General features: G+C 39.5%; 1 long non-coding RNA gene across 1 annotated transcript in view; it reads left to right on the top strand.

Annotated features, from left to right (window-relative positions):
• LOC103880529 overlaps window positions 1–22,020 on the top strand; it is a 96,176-nt gene that overhangs the window by 19,305 nt on the left and 54,851 nt on the right. The window contains exon 5 of the long non-coding RNA XR_004179735.1: window positions 21,474–21,657. This is a non-coding gene — a long non-coding RNA (uncharacterized LOC103880529). The remainder of the gene's footprint in view (window positions 1–21,473; window positions 21,658–22,020) is intronic.

The raw sequence follows: 22,020 nt of genomic DNA, 5'->3' as shown, positions 1-22,020 counted from the left end.
TGCAAAGTGTAAATGTAATTTGCAGTGAATGTTTATATGTCATTAATGTTTTTTTAGTTAAGAAATAAAAAATAAAAGGGAAATAAGGAAGAGCTGACTCATATAATATTAGATATGTATGAAGTGTTCTTTGGAGTTGGCTTAAAGGAATCCAAAAGGACAACACATATCAAAACATGACACCAGAAGGGTGAAAAGTATTTAAAAGCCTAATCACTATAAATCATGCAATAGTTTCCATTTTTCTCAAATGTACAAGAATGTATTGAAAATAAATTACAAAGTTCTATGGCTTCAATGGAGTTTCATTCAGAGAAGGGGGAAAAGCCCTTTGTAAAATATGGAAACCATCTTGAGTTAAACAAATGCCAGAAAAATTATAATTGTAAAAATAAGATGTCGACTATCATTATTACAGTGGCTGTGTTGTTTCCAATAACAATTTGGCATTTTATTTAGTCTGTAACAATCTACAATTGAAATATAAAATAAAGATTTTTCTTTTATTTCCTTCTGAAGTTCTGTGCCAAACTAAGCAGAACTGAATGAAACATCTGTGGGTGATTAAAACAAGCTTTCCTATGGGGTTCTGAATAGAAAGTAAACATGGATTTTATCCATAGTCAACAGCATTTACAAATGTAAAGAGAGGAAGCTACTGAGTTTTTGAAGAATGAGCTGCTAGACAGGAAATAGAAGTATGGAACGGCAGATGGTGATAATTAGTTCCATACGGTAAAAGGCTTCCATAAAAAAAAAAATGACAACGAGCTGCTCTGGTTGGGTGATATTTTATTGAAGCAATCTTTGTGTCTTATTTCCTATCTTTGTCTTTTGAGAATAGTCTCATCTCCAAGAGCTAAACAAATGTGACTAATGTACGTGAGGGATTTTCTTTTTTGAATCTACGTTGGCTCTCATGAGTGAAATGACCCTTCCTTAGGGGTCACCCAGACTGATGAAGCACCCTCCTGGATGCCCAGACATCTCTTGTACCTGAGGTTTTAAAATTTCCAATCTTTCCTGCTTAACTTTATTTTGGGTCAATCACAGTTTCCTGACTTCTTGAGAATATGTCATGGAGAATATGTCCAGACTGCCTGGATTTGAGTTCTGCCTCCCCAACTTACTAGCTGTGAAAACTCGGGGCATCACCTAAACTTTCCATGCCTCAGTTTTCTCATCTGTACAATAGGGACAGTTATTAATATAATGCCAGCCTGAGTGTATTACACCACCTAATAGTAGAATTGTTGTAAAGATGAAAATGAATGAATATATGTAAAACATGTCTACCAGTGTTACCTGGGAAGTTATTAAAAATGCACATTCTAGGGCCTCACTCTAGAGCTACTGAATCAAAATCTCTGCACTTTCTTGATCACATACTACTGGTCATAAAGAAAAGGTTTCCGATATTTACTTTCCCTATGCTTGTTCGTGTATTTAGTAATCTACATATTGTTTGAATGTAGTTTATACATTTTATAACACACACAAGATAGACATTTAAAAAGAGTGAGATAATAGCAAAGACATGGAATCAACCCAAATGCCCATCAATGATAGACTGGATAAAGAAAATGTGGTACATATACACCATGGAATACTATGCAGCCATAAAAAGGAATGAGATCATGTCCTTTGCAGTGACATGAATGAAGCTGGAAGCCATTATCCTCAGCAAACTAATGTAGGAACAGAAAACCAAACACTGTATGTTCTCATAAGTGGGAGCTGAACAATGAGAACACATGGACACAGGGAGGGGAAGAACACACACTGGGACCTTTTGGCGAAGGGTGAGGGAAGTGAGAGCATTAGGAAAAATAACTAATGCATGCTGAGCTTGATACCTAGGTGATGGGTTGACAGGTGCAGCAAACCACCATAGCCCACATTTACCTATGTAGCAAACCTGCACATCCTGCACATGTACCCTGGAACTTAAAAAGAATGAGATAAAAAATAAGTTTAGGCTGATATGGTGAGAGGATCACTTCAGACCAGGAGTTCAAGACCAGCCTGGGCAACATAGTGAGACCCTGTCTCTACAAAAAATAAAAAAAGTAGCTGGTGTGGTGGTCTGGCAGTGTGTGCCATGGTCTCAGCTACCCAGGAGGCTGAGGCGGGACGATCACTGGGAGGCCAGTGGTGCAGTGAGCCGTGATCGCGCCACTGCATTACAGCCTGGGTGGCAGAGTGAGACCCTGTCTCAAACAAATTAAAAAAAGAAAAAGCATAAAAAGTTTAGATGTCTTTTTCTTGTATTCTGGGGGCAAGGATTTGGAGGTCACTGATTGAGAATGTTTTCTGAGTTGAACCAAACTGAAAGGAGGAGTTCTAAATTCCACTGGCCAAGATCTTCTGCAATGACAGCAACATAATGCCAGCGCTTTACTAACCAGTGTCTCCATTCCTCATGCACATGCCAATGCCAAATGTGAAATTCTGTGCCCAGTTCCTTATGTTTTGCATTTCAGCCATCTTTTTATTTACTTTTATCCCTTTGCTTTGTGTACTTTTTAATATTGCCAACCAACTCAGTATTTGCAGTTGTGACCTTGACAGTATTCAAAACTGTCTGTTCTTGGCCAGAAATATCTGTGGCTTTCAGAAAGATAAAGCAAACTTTGTGTATTTTGTTTTTTAAAATTTTTAATTTTTGAGGGTACATAGTAGGTGTATGCATTTATGGGGTACATGAGGTGTTTTGATGCAGGCATGCAATGTGAAATAAGCACATCATGGAGAATGGGGTAGCCATCCCCTCAAGCACTTATCCTTTGTTTTACAAACAATCCAATTATACTCTTTTACTTATTTTTTAAATTTATATTTGTTCTATTTTATTTTATTTTTTTGAGACGGAGTCTCGCTCTGTCGCCCAGGCTGGAGTGTAATGGCATAATCTTGGCTCACTGCAACCTCCACCTCCCAGCTTCAAGCAATTCTCCTGCCTCAGCCTCTTCCCCAGGTGGTAGGGACTACAGGCACCCACCACCGTGCTGGGCTAATTTTTGTATTTTTAGTAGAGGCAGGGTTTCACCATGTTCGCCAGGCTGGTCTCAAACTCCTGACCTCAAGTGATCCGCCCACCTTGGGCTCCCGAAGTGTTGAGATTATAGGCGTGAAACACCGCTCCTGGCCTCTTTTGGTTATTTTTAAAACTCTGTATTTTTAATTGTTGAGAAAGGTTTCCTTACTCCCACCTTATTTCTATTTTCTTCCCAATTGGCAGAGACTGTAGCAGCTTTCTTTGTTCTTGGTGGCTGGTGGCCCTGACTCAGTTACACTACATGAGTGGGCACAGATGTTAAACTTCTATTCTCTCTCACAGCCTTTCTCTAGCTTTATATTTTGCCATTACTTTCAATGGCAAAAATCACAATTACTTTTGCACCAACCTAGTAATTACCCAGGGTGGTAACAGCTCTTAAGAACACACTCTGTCACCTTGAAATCAAGTGGGTGTTAGCGGAAAATTCAGGCAAGGTCTTAAAGATGTTGTTTCTTTCAGCTGTGAGTAGTGAGGGAGAATTTGAACATGACAGTTCTTGATTGTAATGATATTTAGATGATGGATTCCCGTTACCCTGCATAATGTGTGATGTTGACATTTTATTCAAACATGTAATCCTTGTCATTGAGTGTGGGAAGGAGAGAGATTGCTACCTGGAGTAGGGGCAATACAGGATGGCACTACAGAGAAATGACATAAAGCCCTAAATAATAGCAATGATCATTCTTCACTTCTTGTCATTTCATTTTTAGAGTTCACATGATATTAGAGCTTGTGTGGCACTATCTTCATGATTCTAGGTAGCTGCTGTGGTTCTGAGCAATGTTTAGGGCATATTTTATTATACAGATGCATTCAGTACCCATGAACATTGATTATATTTGGTTAAAATTTTTGATTCCTGTCCTTAGAATCCCATCTTGTAATCAGAAGAACTTCATTGTTGAATTATTTGTAGGTAATCTTGCATTTGGGTTATAATTCATATTCTTTTACACTGTTAATTTGTTGGAGATAGAAAGAAATAATTACTGGCAAGCCATGGTGACTCACACCTGTAATCCCAGCACTTTGGGAGGCTGAAGTGGGTGGATCACCTGAGGTCAGGAGTTTGAGACCAGCCTGGCTGATATGACAAAACCCCATCTCTACAAAAAATACAAAATTAGCTGTGCATGGTGGCACATACCTGTAATCCCAGTTATGCGGGAGGCTGAGGCAGGAGAATTACTTGAACCTGGGAGGTGGAGTTTGCATTGAGTGGAGATCACACCACTGCATTCCAGCCTGGGCAATAGAGTGAGACTCCATCTAAAAGAAAAAAAAAAAATTGGAAAACATCCTGGCCTCTGTGTGAGGAATGATTTATAGGCTGGCAAGTGTGGAAGTGGGAGGACTAGCGAGAGAGCTATACCGTGGTCTATACAGTGGTCTAGAGGAGCAATGAGAGTGGCTTGGATTCAGGCAGTAGCAACAAAAATAGAGGAAAGTGGTCAGATTCATGATATAGATTGTTCCTTGGGTTTGTTCATGAGTATGTGTGGTTGGTAATGGAAAGAAAGGAGCAATATATGACCCTAGGATTTCTTTGCTATGGTAATGTATTACCTGAGCTGGGAAGGATTAAAGTTATTCAGAATATGGAAGACGTAGCTCTGATCATTTGGGGTTTTAGGTTAGTGGAGTTGGCGGTAATGGTAGTTACAATCCACTTCTTTTTTTTTTTAACAAAAGTTTATTCCTTAATCTGGGAAAACCATGGGTTCAGTTCCTAGAAGGCTCACTTAGTTTTGCCCTATTTCATTGGTGGGATGGGGAGGGTCTCTGTCTCTGAAAGAACTTGCCAGTTGTTACAAAAGAAAAAGTGTGTGAATGGATTGGTGAAAATCCACCACTATGCTTGGCTAACAACACAGAGCAGTACCTTACTATTGCTAATGAGTTGAGGATGTAATATAAAAGAAATTATGCAGAAAAATTTTAAGAAAATAAATATTTATACTAAGTAATTAGGGCTTGCTGTAATAAATTCAAACAATATGAAAGTAGGAATTGCAATTTTTTCTCTCCTAATTCAGTGCCCCAGAAGTGACCTCCATCAGCAATTGGAAGTTTCCCTTCCGGGCACCTATCTATGTATCCTTGTTCCCAACCTTCTCTACACATACACATAAAATAATATAGTTTAACAGGTTTTCTTTGGATAAAAATGGAACCATATTAGTTATCCACTGCCATGTAACAAATTTTCCTAAAATATAGCAGTTTAAAAGAACAAACATTTATTATCTCACAGTTTCTTTGAGTCAGAATCAGGCTGTGGCTTAGTGGAATTGTCTGCCTCAAGGTGTCTCATGAGGTTGCATTTAGGGTTTGGGCCAGGGCTGTGGTCTCATCTGAAGACTCTACTGGGTAAGGATCGGCTTATGAGCTCACTCATGTGATTGCTGGCAGGATTCAGTTCTTTGTGAGACTGTTGGATTGAAGGCCTCAGTTATATGCTACCTGTTGGACAAAGTCCTCCTTCGGTTCTTTGCTACACAGGGCTCTCTGGCCTCCATTACAGTAAGCAAGAAGAAACTGCCATCTCTTTGTACATCTAATAGTAGAAGTGATATTCCATTACTTTTGCCGTATTCTATTAGAAGTGAATCACTAGGTTCAGCCAAGACTCAAGATGAAGGGATCACACAAAGGTATGGATATGGGATCACTGGGGGCCATCAGAGAGACTACCTCCCATATGGATCATAGTATATACATAGATATGCAACTTGAGTTTTTCACTGAATGATGTGCTGTAAATATCTTTCCAAGTTAGTATATATAGATCTGCCTTAAGTTCTTTTAAATTGTTTTGTATGGATGTATCACAATTTATATAATAATATTCCACTGGGTAAAACTTAAATTGTTTTTATTATTTTAGAGTGAATACCACATATATTTCCTAGACATTAGTGCAAACTTTTAAAAGTATAATTCTTACAAATGTGTTACTGGACAAAAGGTAGGCATATTTTAAACTGTGGTAGAAATTGCTAGATTGCCCTATAAAAAGATTACACTAGTTTAAAATTTTTTCAAGAATGTAAGAGATTGCCATTTCCCACACACTCACCTGTGCTGGATGTTAATAATCATTTGAAATGTTTGCCAGTCTGTTAAAAGTGGCATTTGATTGTTTTCATTCCCATTTCTTTTACTAATATTGAAATTGAATACCTTTTCCTATGCTTATTTGCCATTTGTATCTCATTTTTCCTAATTTCCTGTTGTTTGTCTTTGAATTTTGCTCATGAAGTAGTTCATTGTACCAACCAACCTTCCTCCCTCCCTCTCTCTCTCTCCTTCTTTCTTTCTCTCTTTCTCCCTTTCTCTCCCTTTCTTTCTCTCTGTCTCTCTCTCTCTCTCCTTTCCTTCCTTCCTTCCTTCCTTCCTTCCTTCCTTCCTTCCTTCCTTCCTTCCTTCCTTCCTTCCTTCCTTCCTTCCTTCCTTCCTTCCTTCCTTTCCTTCCTTCCTTCCTTCTTTCCTTTCTTTCTTTCCCTTGTCACACTTTACATAACAAGGCTTATTAGAGGTGACACTTACCTTAACAAACTTAGGTCAATTACACCCTTACCCTAACCAACTGAGGTCAATTGCACCCTTACCCTAACTAACTTAGGTCAGTTGCACACTCTGGCAGGCCCTGCTCTTACTCGGCATTTTTTTTTTCCCATCTGTATTAGTTTCCTATTGCTGTTGTAACAGATTAACACACATTTAGTAGCTTAAGCGATACAAATTTATTCTCTTACAGTTCAGGGAATCAGAAGTCCTAAAATCAAGGTGTCCACTGGGCTGGTTATTTCTGGAGGCTCTTGAGTGAATCTATTTCCTTGCCTTTTCCAGTTTCGAAAGGCTGCCTGCATTCTTTGGCTCATGGCCCCTTCCTGTATCTTTAAATTTCTCTGACTCTGACCTCCCTGTCTCCCTCTTACAAGGGACCCCTGTGTTTACATTGGGTGCACCAGATAATGCAGGACACTCTTCCCAGTTCAAGATTCTTAATCACACCTGTAAAGTCCCCTTTATCATGTAAAGTCACATATTCACTGGTTCTGGGACTTGGGCGTCTTTGGAGTGGTGGGGGTTGGGGGAAGGGCATTACTTAACCTCCACACCATCTAACATATGATATATTTTACCTATTTATGCTATTATTGTCTGTATTCCCCCTTCATCCCAATCATCACTAGAATGTAAATTCCAAGAGAGCATGATTTTTTTTTTCTTTTTGAATCCTCATCATTGAGAAGAATAAGAATAAGAATAGTATATAGAATAGTATAAGTATAGTAATAAGAATAGAATATTGGTTTTCAATTTATATTTTTGAATCAATAAAAGAATAAATGAATAAAATAATCCAGACTGATGACTTTTGGGATTAGATCTTAAACTATCCTTTCTATTTATTTTGTGCTTATTAGTAGGTTTGTGTTTTATGTCCTTGAGTTAAGCTGAATCATTTTTATTATCCTAAAAGTCATTCATTTTATCTAGAGTTTGGTTTTATTGCAACCTAATATTATTGATTATTTTATGTTTAAAATTTCTTTCATATTTGTGAGTATGACCAATTTTTCAATTTCAACCTGTTTATTTGGGTTTTATTTCTTATTTTCTTAATTATACTTAACAGATTTATTTTATTGGTGTTTTGAAATGACAGATTTTGGGTTTATTTTCAAGTGTGCTTTTTAAAAAACTAATTTCTACTTTTATCTTGATTAATTATTCCCTCTTTATTTTGACTAATTTTGGTTTTACTTCTAGCTTTTAGAGTTGTATGTTTGTTTTATTTATTATATGTCTTTATCTTATTTTTTTTAGCTTTTAGGTTTAGGGGTACATGTGCAGGTTTGCTACATAGGCAAATGCATGTCATGGGGATTTGTTGCACAGATTATTTCATCACCCAGGGATTAAGCCTAGTACCCAATAGTAATTTTTCCTGATCATCTCTCTCCTCCCACCCTCCACTGTCAGGTAGGCCCCAGTGTCTATTGATTCCTTCTTTGTGTCCATGTATTCTCATCATTTAGCTCCCACTTATGAGTGAGAACATACAGCATTTGGTTTTCTGTTCCTGCATTAGTTTGCTAAGGATAATGGCTTCCAGCTCCATCAATGTTCCTGCAAAGGACAGGATCTTGTTCTTTTTATGGCTGCATAGTATTCCATGGTGTATATGTATCACATTTTCCTTATCCAGTCTACCATTGAGGAGTACTTATGATTCCATGTTTTTACTATTGTGACTAGTGCTGCAACTAACATATGCATGCATATGTCTTTGTGACAGAACAATTTATATTCCTTTGGGTATATATCCAGTAATGGGATTGCTGGGTCCAATAGTAGTTGTTTTTAGCTCTTTGAGGACTTGCCATATTGTCTTCCACAATGGTTAAACTAATTTACACTCCCATCAACAGTGTGTAAGCATTCCACTTTCTCTACAACCTCGCCAGCATCTGTTACTTTTTGACTTTTTAATAATAGCTATTCTGGTATATCTTGTTTTTTAAAAAATTAATTTAAGGCATCCTCCTCTGAAAGCCAAAGTGGCATTCATTTTGATATGCGGTGCTTTCACTGTCATTCATTTCTTTAAAAAAAAAAAACAAAACCCTTTTTTTTTTTTTTTTTTTTTTTGAGGCGAGTCTCGTTCTGTCGCCCAGGCTGGAGTGCAGTGGCTGGATCTCAGCTCACTGCAAGCTCTGCCTCCCGGCTTTACACCATTCTCCTGCCTCAGCCTCCGGAGTAGCTGGGACTACAGGCGCCCACCACCTCGCCCAGCTAGTTTTTTGTATTTCTTAGTAGAGACGGGGTTTCACAGTGTTAGCCAGGATGGTCTCGATCTCCTGACCTCGTGATCCGCCCGTCTCGGCCTCCCAAAGTGCTGGGATTACAGGCTTGAGCCACCGCGCCCGGCCAAAACCCTTTTTACTATAGAAAATTTTATACACAAAAGTAGACATGCCCAATAAGAAATTGTGGATCTCTTGAAATGACATAATAGAAAGTACACAACACTAGAATAATGAAGTCCTGGTTTTATTCTACCAGTGTCAACAAATATGGTCAATTTTGTTTATCCCTACCTTTCAGGATTATTTTAAAGCAAAGCCAGACATTTTATCTGCAGGTATGTCTTCTTTTTGCATCTCTAAGATTCAGACTTTTAAGTAAACATTATCTCCAAAGGAAAAGTGACAAAATTTCTTATATCATTTAATAGCCAGTCAGTATTTACATTTTCCCACTTATCTCATGAATGTCTTTTTAATAGTTGGTTTGTTTGAATCAGCACTTAAATAAGGCCTGTATGTAGCATTTAGTTGACACACCTCTTTCCATCTGTAACAGTCCTTCTTTCCTCTTCTCATTCTGTTTTTACTTTTTTTGTGTGAAAAAATAAGGCATTTGTACTGTAAAATTTCCCAATTCTGGACTTGCCTAATTGTGTCCTCATGGTGTTGTTTAACATGTTCCTCTATCCCTGTATTTCCTGTAAACTGGTGGTTACAACTAAAGACTTGATCATACTCAGATCTGAGTTGAAGATTTTTGGCAAGAATCTCTCATTAGGTGGTGCTGTGCCGTTTGTCTTACATCATATTAAGAGACCCACAATGTCTGTTTCTCTTCTTATGATATTAACATTGATCAATGGGGTAGATGTTTCGAGTGTGATTCGTCCATTATAGGGTTCCTCATCAGTCTTACCTGATGGTTTTATCAGTCATCCTTGATCATTGCCCAGACAGTTTATGTCATTGAGGGTTGCAAAATGCTGAGTTCCAATTCTGTTATTTCTTTATAGCAACTAAATGTTTACCCTAAAATAAATTTCACAGAGAAGGGCAGGATAAATTTTTGAATATTTTATTTAACATTTTCAGTGTAATGAATTGGTGCTCTAGAAACCTCTAGAACAGACCACTTTTATAGTATTATTACAAATACATAGATTTTAATGTGTTTGATGTGTTTCAGTCCATTGTAGTCAGTACTTTTTTGATGTTCATGTTGTCCCATCTTTGACCACTGGGGGCGTTAGGTTCTTTCCATGTGACCCTTGTGGTCTTTGATAGCTTTCTTTCTTTCTGGTACAGGAAGATGTCTGTCTGTTACCTTGTACAGTTCCTGCTCCAGATCCGAATCTGTTGTTTCCCCAAGACGTTCTGGTTCTTATTACTGGGAGACATCATTAATTTCTAAATAGTCTATAATTTCGTTCTTAGATGTTGAGTTACTCAGAAGAGTGTTTTAAGATTTCTTTTCTTTTCTTTTTTTCTTTTTGAGATGGAGTCTGGCTCTGTCACCCAGGCTGGAGTGCAACGATGCGATCTCAGCTCACTGCAACCTCCGCCTCCTGGGTTCAAGCAATTCTCCTGCCTCAGCCTCCCTAGTAGCTGGGATTACAGGTGCAAACCACCATGCCTGGCTAATTTTTTGTATTTTTAGTAGAGATGGGGTTTCAACATGTTGGCCAGGCAGAACTCGAACTCCTGACCTCAACTGATCCACCCACTTCGGCCTCCCAAAGTGCTGGGATTACAGGAGTAACCCACTGCACCCAGCCTGTTTTAAGATTTCTAAGTGGTTAGTTTTTCTGATTTGTATTTGTTGTTAATTTCTTCATTTGATTGCCCTGTGATCAAAGAATGTGGCTGCATGATTTTCATTATAAATTATCATTAGATTAATTTAAAAAGTTTTATGAACATTTGAAAAGAATTCCATAGAGCTATTGAATTAATTCTTTAATAATTATTCATAGACAGTACTCATTTTTGTTTACTTATTCTGTAGAATTTTGAGAGAGCTGTGTTAAAAACAACTGCTCTTCTAGTGGTTTTCAATTCCTTTATTATTTATTTATTTCTTATTTATTTATTTATTTATTTATTTATTTATTTTGTGAGACGGAGTTTTGCTCTTGTTTCCCAAGCTGGAGGGCAATGGAGTGATCTCGGCTCACCACAACCTCTGCCTCCGGCGTTCAAGTGATTCTCCTGCCCCAGCCTCCCAAGTAGCTGGGATTATAGGCATGCGCCACCACGCCCAGCTAATTTTGTATTTTTAGTAGAGATGGGGGTTTCTCCATGTTGGTCAGGCTGGTCTCAAACTCCTGACCTCAGGTGATCCGCCCGCCTTGGCCTCCCAAAGTGCTGGGATTACAGGCGTGAGCCACTGTGCCCAATTCCTTTATTTCTAAAAATATATTTTGGTTTGTTTGTTTTGAAGGAATGTTATTTGGGTTTATAACATTAGGGTCTAGGTAGAAAGTCTAATTATTCTCATCGTAAGTTGGATAATTTGAAACAATATAAAATTAAATTTTCTTCTCTTTATTAAGGATTAAATCACACAGAGCACAAACTTAGATTTTTGATGTTGTAAAAAAGGGTTTGGATTTTCTTGGTAGCTCTAGGAGGAATTGGAGGTGTCATTTTTATGGGAGTTGGATTGCTAGTTCATGTATGCGATAATTAATGGTATAGTGAAATGCAAATAGTTGGCTGAATAAATAAAGGAGAAATTCCTGGAGAGTGGCCAGTATAGTTATTATTGGTTGTACACATTTTCTTTGAATGCTACTCCTTGGTAACCTGGTAGTCTCAAGAAAATAAAGAGATTTTCAGAACCTGAGTGCAATAAGGATGCTTGTGGGCTGTGCCTTTTTCTTTCCTGGAATGCTGTGAAATTCCAAGAGTATCTGCATTCGGAAGGTCCAGTGCATTATCTGAACATCCATGGTAAGGACAGCCTCACTTGTGCCAAGAAGAGATGTGAGACAGGCAGTGTTCACGTGAGATTTCAACACATGGTTGTGGCCTAGCAAAGACAGCCTGCCACCTATGAGGTTTTCTTTCATTTCAACTGTTTAAAAATACCATTTCACACATTCTTTCATTTCATTAATGAAATGCTGTGCTTCGAACCCAGGGGCCTGCCTGCCAGGTGGAGCTACAATTATGCCTGGGCAATCTGCAGCTGTGCTTAGTTATAAAGGTTTAACTAAAGCAAATAGAATTGGAGTTGCTTTTATGCATCTCATATTTCCCCAAATTAGTACATTTATATGACAGTAAAATAGTTTCTAAAAATATTACTGGCATTAAATTATTATTATTATTTTTAGCCAAGACATTGAAAACTTGGTGCTAAAAAAAGACCTCTTTTGGGGTTATCGTTTCACAAAACAAACCCCCAAATTATCCCTTTGTTTTCTTGGAAACCATGTACTTCCACCTCTTTCTTGACTCCTTTCTTTTTCCCCACCCACTACCGCAATTATTGGCAGATCCTATGGTTCTGAGTTTGAAATAGATCCAGGAGGCAGCTACTCCTCACCTCCTGACTATGACAGCCAAGTCCAGGCTGCAGCATCTCTTGCCTGGACTCTGCTGCGGTAGCCTTCTATCAGGGTTCCTGCTCCTGCTTCCCTTCACCGATGTGTTCTACAGCCAGCCACACCCATCTCTTAGAAAGGTAAATCCGGCTGCGCCTCTCCTCTGCTCAAAGCCTACTTTGCTGTTTCCTTTCACTTAGAATAAAATCTAGTGTTGTTGCCATGGCCCGTCAGGCTGGAATCTGTCTAGATACCTCTAGATCTCTGTTGTCATCTCTCCACTCTTCCCTTGGCTGCTTCCACCCCAGCTGCACCTGCCTCCCTGCTAGTCTTTGGGCACAGCGAGCACGATTCCACCTCAGGGTTTTTGCACAGGCTGTTCCCATCACGTGGAATATCTTCCTGCACACATGTGTAGTTTCCACACAGATCTCACCTTATCTGAGAGGCCTTTCCTAAAACGGCCTAGTTACTGTCTGTCTCCTTATCTGGATTCAGTTCTTGTTAGCTCTTATTAGTATGATAGCATGTCTCTAGTCATGCAGATAAGAGTTCTAAGAGAGCGACTGCGTGCAGTGGCTCATGCTTGTAATCCCAGCTTTTTGGGAGGTGGAGAAAGGTGGAGTCAGAGACCAGGGTGGCCAACGTGATGAAACTCTGTCTGTATTAAAAATACAAAAATTAGCCTGGCATGGTGGTACATGCCTGAAATCCCAGCTACTTGGGAGGCTGAGGCAGGAGAATCGCTTGAACCTAGGAGGCGGAGGTTGCAGTGAGCCGAGATCATGCCACTGCACTCCAACTTGACTGACAGAGCAAGACTGTGTCTCAAAAAAAAAAAAAAAAAAAGAGTTCTAAGAGAGCATAGATTGGCTGGGTGTGGTGGCTCACACCTGTAATCCCAGCACTTTGGGAGGCCGAGGCAGGCGGATCACCTGAGGTCAGGAGTTCGAGACAAGGCTGGCCAACGTGATGAAACCCCATCTCTATTAAAAATACAAAAATTAGCCTGGCATGGTGGTGCATGCCTGTAATCCCAGCTACTCGGGAGGCTGAGGCAGGAGAATTGCTTGAACCTGGGAGGCAGAGGTTGCAGTGAGCACAGATTGCACCATTGTAGTCCAGCCTGGATGACAGAGCTAGACTCTTGACTCAAAAAAAAAAAAAAAAAAAAGGTAGATTGTGTTTTGTTCATGCTGCATTTCCGTGTTGAGGAGAGTGCCAGCCACACCATAGATGTTCAGTCAATGTTTGTGGAATGCATACATGAAGGTCAGTGTCTGTCGAGTCTCCTGCACTTGGACTTGGTGCCCTAGTTCTGAGAAAGTCACAGCCCACATTCATGCTTCCGAAAAGCCAGCTAGAGCCAGCCAGAGCCACTTCTGTATGGGATTATCATCTTACAGTGTGCAGAATGGCCTGTTGAATAATAGTTTCTCACATTTGCTCCATGTCCTAGGATTTATAAGCCCTTCCCACATGCTATAGATTGAATATGTCCCCTCTAAACTCACGTGTTGAGGCTCTACTCCCCATTATGGTGGTGTTTGGAGGTGAGCTTTTGGCAGGTAATTCGATTTGGATGAGTCAGGGGGGTGGAGTCCTCATGATGGGATTGGTGCTCATAGAAAAGGATGAAGAGAGCAGAGTTCTCTGCCATGTGAGGGCACGGCAAGAAGACGGCTGTCTGCAAATCAGGAAGAGAGTCTTCACCAAGAATTGGAGCAGGCTGGCCGTCTGATCTTAGACTTCCTAGCCTCCAGAACTGTGAGAAATAAATGTTGTTTAAGCCCCTCAGCCTATGGTATCCTGTTACAGTAGCTCAAGTTGACTAAGATGTCATATATGATTACACTGAATTTTCACAATTATTTTTCTCATTTTATTTTAATTAATTATTTTTTAATATTTATTTATTTATTTATTTATTTATTTATTTTTTACAGAGTCTCACTCTGTTGCCCAGGCTGGAGTGCAATGGTGTGATCTCGGCTCACTGCAACCTCCACCTCCAGGATTCAAGTGATTCTCCTGCCTCAGCCTCCCAAGTAGCTGGGGCTACAGGTGCGTGCCACCATGCCCAGCTTATTTTTTGTATTTTTAGTAGAGATGGGGTTTCGCCGTGTTGGCTGGGCTGGTCTTGAACTCCTGACCTCAAGTGATCCACCTGTCCCGGCCTCCCAAAGGGCTGGGATTACAGGCGTGAGCCACTGTGCCAGGCCTATTTTATATTTTTTGAGACAGAGTCTCTCTCTCTGTCGCCCAGGCTGGAGTGCAGTGGTGTGATCTCGACTCACTGCAACCTCTGCCTCCCGGGTTTAAGCAGTTCTCCTGCCTCAGGATCCTGAGTAGCTGGGATTATAGGCACCTGCCACCACACCCAGCTAATTTTTGTATTTTTAGTAGAGACGGGGTTTTACCACGTTGGCCAGGCTGGTCTCAAACTCCTGACCTCAGGTGATCCACCTTCCTTGGCCTCTGAAAGTGCTGGGATTACAGGCATGAGCCAATGCACCTGGCCATTTTTCTGATTTCGGAAGTGAGAAAATAGAGACTCAAATGATGTGGCAGAGTTGGGATTTAAACCCAGGTTTTTAGTTGCAGAGGGCTTCTGGCTTCCTTCAAACAAATAAAAAGATGTGTGGGCTCTTTTGATCTAGATAGTCTTTTGAGCATTTTAAGGAAGTTGACACTTTTTATTTGTGAAGAATTACTTTAGGCATTAAAGCTTATAGCCATTGGGATTTGTGGTAGTCCTAGTTATTTAAAACCGTCTCTAGCAAGAAAGAAGGTACAAAGAGCATACGCCGAGGGTGGGTTAGGCTGTGCCCACTTGCTGACGGCATGGCCGGTGCATTCTAAGCAGGGGCATTCCGAAGGCGAGGTGAGAGTTCCACATCTCTTAAGGCTCAGCTTATGATGTTGTACAAAGTCACGCCCATCACGGTCAGACTGGTCCTGTAATCAGAATAGGTCCCAGGAAAGGCTAGACTTAAAGAGAGGTGAAGTAGACTCTACCTTTTGACAAAGAGGTGGTGAGGTCACACTGCAAAATGTATGTTGTAGCCAGCCTTGGCGACACAATCTATCCCCAAAAATCATTCTGAAAAACCATCATAATTGCATCACAAGGAGAGAATAGAGAGCTTTATAAGATGGTGATGAGACTCACACTATTGAAAATTATGGGCTTTCTTTGGTGTACTAGATATTTTCTTTCTTTTTATGAGACAGAGTCTCGCTCTGTTGCCCAGGCTGGAGTGCAATGGCACCATCTTGGCTCACTGCAACCTCTGCCTTCTGGGTTCCCACAATTCTCCTGCCTTAGCCTCCCGAGTAGCTGGGATTGCCGGCATGCACCACCATGCCTGGCTAATTTTTGTGTTTTTAATAGAGACAGGGTTTCACCATGTTAGGCAGGCTGGTCTTGAACTCCTGGCCTCAAGTGGTCTGCCCGCCTTGGTCTCCCAAAGTGCTGGGATTACAAGTGTGAGCCACGGGGTCCTGCTGGTGTACTGGATTTTGAAGAAAGGTGTCACCTCTGAATAGTACCCTTCTCATTGGGCACACCAGTAGGTCCAAGGGATTATTGTTCCTGTTAATTGTGGCAATATTGATAACACTTTTGAAAGAAAGAGTAAAAACTAAATTGTGGAATCCAGCTGAATTCTCCATATTTTATGTAGGTAGCTAATATTTTTATTTTGCAACAGGATTCAATGAAACTGGTATTATACCATTTGTCACAAGGAAGCTTTGACAACAATGTGTAGAGCGATTATTACCATTCATTTCCATTAGAATAAAATTCAAGATAATATTAGAATCTGTGTTACTAATACATGATCTTGCCATGTCTGCTAAATCTAGAAATTGACCTGTTGTTAGGGTATAGTGGCCAGTTGGTTTTAAATTTATTATTTATTTATTTATTTTGTTTCCAGTGAGGTTAGATGCATTTATTATTTCTTTTTAACATTTAGAAGTACTTCTTGCCACCGGGCCTGGTGGCTCGTGCCTGTAATCCCAACACTTTGAAAGGCTGAGGCAGGAGGATCACTTGAGCCCAGGAGTTTGAGACCAGCCTGGGCAACATAGCAAGACTTTGTCCCTCTGAAAACAAAAAACAAAAAAACAAATTACCCAGGTATGGTGGCATGCACCCGTAGTCTCAGGTGCTTAGGAGGCTGAGGTGGGAGGATCACTTGAGCCCAGGAGTTTGAGACCAGCCTGGGCAACATAGCAAGACTTTGTCCCTCTGAAAACAAAAAACAAAAAAACAAATTACCCAGGTATGGTGGCATGCACCCGTAGTCTCAGGTGCTTAGGAGGCTGAGGTGGGAGGATCACTTGAGCCCAGGAGTTCGAGGTTGCAGCAAGCTGTGATTGCACCATGGACTCTAGCCTGAGCAACAGAGTAAGACCCTGTCTCTAAAAAATACAAAAAAATAAAAATAAAAGAAAAAACACTTCTAGCACATTTCTAGGCACATGGGAAACCCGGAATAAATTTTTGCAACTGTTGGATATTATATCTACAAAATCAGCTTGTTTTGTTCTAGAAACTTTTTTTTATGGGGAACAAATAATGTGATTAGGCCGGGCATGGTGGCCCACGCCTGTAATCCCAGCACTTTGGGAGGCCGAGTGGATGGATCACTTGAGGTCAGGAGTTAGAGACCAGCCTGGCCAACATGATGAAACCCCATCTCTACTAAAAATACAAAAATTAGCCAGGCATGGAGGTGGGCACCTATAGTCCCAGCTATTCTGGAGGCTGAGGCAGGAGAATCACTTGAACCTGGGAGGTGGAGGTTACAGTAAGCCGAGATCGCACTATTGCATTCCAGCCTGGGTGATAGAGCCAGACTCCATCTCAAAAAAAAAAAAAAAAAAAAAAAAAAGGGAGAAACAATGTGATGAACTATAACTGTGGTCTTACCAGGCACCACCTTTCTTACAGGCATATGCAAACTATATGAATATAGTCTAGCCATTGTTGTAACTTTTACTTTATCACTATAATTTTTAATTTTTGACACCCTCATCTCATGTTTTAATTTCTGACCCTATCCTGTCTCCCCCAGTTCACTCTCCACTGCTTGGCAGGACACTCCGTCTGGAATTGCTGAGTTAACAACTTCCTCTGCTGTGATCATGAAATTCTGATCCTTCCCCTCACGAGAGAACTTTCTGTGAATTCTATGCCCATATGCCACATATTCTCATTTTGCTTCTGAAGTGAGTTCCAGACACGTGACAAATGTGGTCAAACTATTTACGGCAAATGTCCACAGGAGCATTCAAACTAAGCAACTGGGAAACGGGGGTTGATTCACAGAAAAGTTTCTGTTTGACTTGACTGTCATAAACAATGAGATCACAAAAGTAAATACTCCACATCTGGCTGTCTGGATTCTTACTTGCCTGGATATTTCTGGAAAGAAAGAAAGAAGCCATGTGGCTCAGTCAGCATCATGTTGTCCACATAATTATAATATTTTCTAAGAAGTAAAAAAAAAAAAAATTTAGGGGTTGATTCTTTAAATAACTTTCACTCTCATGATATGTGGGCAGTCGTGGTGTTTGAATGAGTACAGTGTAGGCAAATTAAAGAGTTGGAGTATTTCAGTATGATATGGGGATACTTGTGGTAGAAACAAACACGTAATTATTAAGTTCATAGGTTACAATCTTGGCTTACAGCAAGAAAACAGTTGGTTAGCTGCCCCAGAATCTATAGTTGTCTTTTTTTTTAAATCTTGTCTTTTAATTAAATGATATTTTCCTAAGATGCCATTGAATTAAAAGAGAAAAGTGCTTGTCTACATTCAGAAATATTTCTCAGTATTCCATTTCATAATGAAGGTAGGTACAAGAATGCCAAATTGGTTATCTTCTTATGCTCTAACCAAACATTCAAGTAGTTAAAACTTTATGTGTAACCATTAGCTATGGAAATACGATTCAGTTAAATGTGAAGGAAAATAAAGAATTCTAATAATGGGCCTAAATATGTGTTAAAATACATATATTTTTCCTGAAATGTGTTTGCATTAGGGATAATCTATATTTGTTGATTTTTCAGCGTACTATTTGCACTTCAAATGTTTTTTTCTCTTATTATAATGCACAGCAATAAAAAGTAATATTATATTTGGAAGTGTGCTGGCAAGGGAAACTGGTGGAGTTAATCCAATAACTTGGAGTTCCTTGGAGAAAAGGTTCTATAGAAACACAAGGTATTATTATCAGTGTTATTGCTCTGTGGAGCTGGGAACCTGTCTGCCCTTTGTAAAAGCTAGCCATTTAAAAAGGAATGCAGAACTGCCATAGAATGAGCTGTGAATTTCATATTTTCAAAAAAATGTACACAACTAACTAATAGAAAAAATTTATTAAAAGTTTCCTTTAAGAAAATGGCTTACGTAGATTTCTTATTATTGTTCTTCATTTTTGAAGCCGATGCTGTCAGTGATTATTTTCCAGGTATAACATGTAAGTGAAAATCTCAATGCTTAGATACGGTATTATTGGTCAAACTGAAAATATGATCCTTTAAATTAGAATTTGTAACACATAGACTCTTGGGATTCAGATGAACACAGACTCCCAGATGTACAGAAGAATTTACAGTTTTACGTTAATATTGGAACACTGTGAATAGGAATCATATACTTCTGTACCTTAACTGAGGGCGTGTCAGTATTAGGGAGGCCATAAGTGTAGCAGCTGAGAAGATCAGCTCTGACATTTAACTAGCCTCCATTCAAATCTTGACTTCTGGTCATGGGACCTTAACAAAGTCATTAATTTCTTCAACCCTCAGTTTCTTCATCTATAAACTCGGGATGTTGAAATCACATCAAAATCAGTGCCTTACACATAGATGAGTTCTCAGACATGGAGGCCATTGTCTCAATTAAATGTCACCGTGATTCCAATTAAGGTTAACCTAGAACTGTACTTACAACTATTAACTCAATTGTTACCAAGATAATTATATAGTGTCTGCACACTTCAGATCGCTATCTTTTATTTTCTGCCATTGCTCTCTTTAGAATATGAGAGAAAGGAGAGGTCATAGAAATTAATTCTCCAAATAGGAATGCTTTTACACTGTTGGTGGGAGTATAAATTAGTTCAACCATTGTGGAAGACAGCATGGTGATTCCTCAAGGATCTAGAACCAGAAATGCCATTTGACCCAGCAATACCCATTACTGGGTACATACGCAAAGGATTATAGACCATTCTACCATAAAGACACATGTGCACGTATGTTTATTGTAGCACTATTTACGATAGCAAAGACTTAGAACCAACCCAAATGCCCATCAATGATAGACTGGATAAAGGAAATGTGGCACATATACACCATGGAATACGGTGCAGCCATAAAAAAGAATCAATTCTTGTGCTTTGCAGGGACATGGACATCATCCTCAGCAAACTAACACAGGAACAGAAAACCAACCACCACATGTTCTCACTCATAAGTGGGAGTTGAACAAGGAGAACAGATGGACACAGAGAGGGGAACATCATACACTGGGGCCTGTCAGGAGGTGAGGGGAGGGGGAGGTAGAGTATTAGGACAAATATCTAATGCACCTGGGGCTTAAAACCTAGATGACAGGCTGGTAGGTGCAGCAAACATATTGGTTCCTCTTCTAGACAGTTTCACACTGTGGCACATGTATACCCATGTAACAAACCTGCACATTCTGCATATGTATCCCAGAACTTAAAAAAAGTTGCAAAAAAATTTAATTTTCCAGTTTCGAAGGTGAGAGGGAAGTTATTCATAAAATAAATATATGGCTTTGATGTAAGTTTTCACTGTATAAATATGATTTAAGGAAATGAGAAATGTAAGTTAAAAGCATATTGGCTAATTAGCCAGATACCTGCGTCTTTTTTTTATTGCATCATTATGAATGCTGCATTACAAGTTCTTTCTTGGATGTCATGTTGTAAATAATCTCTTTAGGGCCATATTTTCAAAACTACTCTAGCAGTATTTCAACATTTATTTACCAGGTATATCTGCTTATTCCAGTCATTTTAATTGCCTTGTATTTAGTTATCTCACAAATCAAGAGGAAGTGTGCTTCAACTTTTCCTTCTGCAGATATGTGTCTTAGGAGAGGGTATTTTGGTATTCCCAGCTAACCTTAGATAAAAGAAATAGACATTACCCAAGTTCATTTGTATATGTGGTCTTGTGCTTGAAAATTATTATGGGTGCAAACATTCTGCATTTCCAAATATGTTGAACATACTTAGGGTGTCTGGGTGATGGTTTAAAACTGCACTGACTCGATCACGAGGTCAGGAGATCAAGACCATCCTGGCTAACACGGTGAAACCCCATCTCTACTAAATATACAAAAATTGGCCGGGAGCAGTGGCGGGCGCCTGTAGTCCCAGCTACTCGGGAGGCTGAGGCAGGAGAGTGGCGTGAACCCGGGAGGCGGAGCTTGCAGTGAGCTGAGATCGTGCCAGTGCGCTCCAGCCTGGGAGACAGAGCGAGACTCTGTCTCAAAAAAAACAAAAAAACAAAAAAACAAAAAACAGAAAACCAAGAAAACAAACAAACAAACAAAAAACTTGCCTTGACTCAGCCATGTCTAACTACAGCTTTGATGAAAATACTGGGTTGATATTGGAAGCAATGGATTTTATTGCTATGGACTGCTCAGTAGGCGTGTCTTTATTTAGCTGAGAGAAGTGTGAACCCAATTCTTATTTCAAGGTGATATTTAAATGGGACTCAGATAAAAACCTTACAGTAGCTACCTTTCACTCAAGACTAATGCATTCTCATTTCTTTTTCTTTTTTAAGAATATATGCTGGTTCCTTTTCTATACGGTTTCACTCATGGCTCTCCATTTTTACATAGATACATACATACCCACATGTATTCCTTTACTGTGTTCTTGTTATTCTCTTTTGTTAAATTATATATTTATTCATTATCTCTTAATTTTTCCCTTGTCTTCTCTCTGCTGGTGTCAAATGAATTCCTCTTTCTTCAGAAGCTCAGCTGGAAATGGATTAATGCAGCTGGAACACAACTACTGTGCTGTCAGGATGCTGGGGTGACCTCTGTATTTGAAAAATAAAAGAAGTGAAAAGTATCCAGCAGCTGAAAGTCAGGGGGAAAAAATCTTGATGCATCTTGTTCATTTCCACTGTGGAAGTGTTTGCTGCATCTCCGAGGTATCTTGTGAGAGAAAAGTCATAAACACACACACATATATACACATACACACAAAAACCTTAAATGAAGATGAAGTGGTCAGGCAGAAATGCTGAGTCTGGGATATGTTTTAATACATTTCAAATTAGCAACTCACAAGGAACCTGGAATATTGAGGCGCATGCTTGATATGGCTAGAAATGTGACATTGTTCCTGCCCCATCCACTTATATTGTATTATTTCCAGCAGTGAAAACCACCTCAAAAATTCATCTTCCAAAGATAAAACGGGTTCACGTTTCTAGCCATCCTTAATCAATGTCAGGCTGTGATAGTCAGTCATTACATGGGTATCCTCGCTGCTGAGGCCAACAGCAACTGAA

Source organism: Papio anubis, chromosome 18 (assembly GCF_008728515.1).
Source record: "Papio anubis isolate 15944 chromosome 18, Panubis1.0, whole genome shotgun sequence".
Taxonomy (NCBI): domain Eukaryota; kingdom Metazoa; phylum Chordata; class Mammalia; order Primates; family Cercopithecidae; genus Papio; species Papio anubis.
This window is presented reverse-complemented; position numbering and strand designations above follow the sequence as displayed.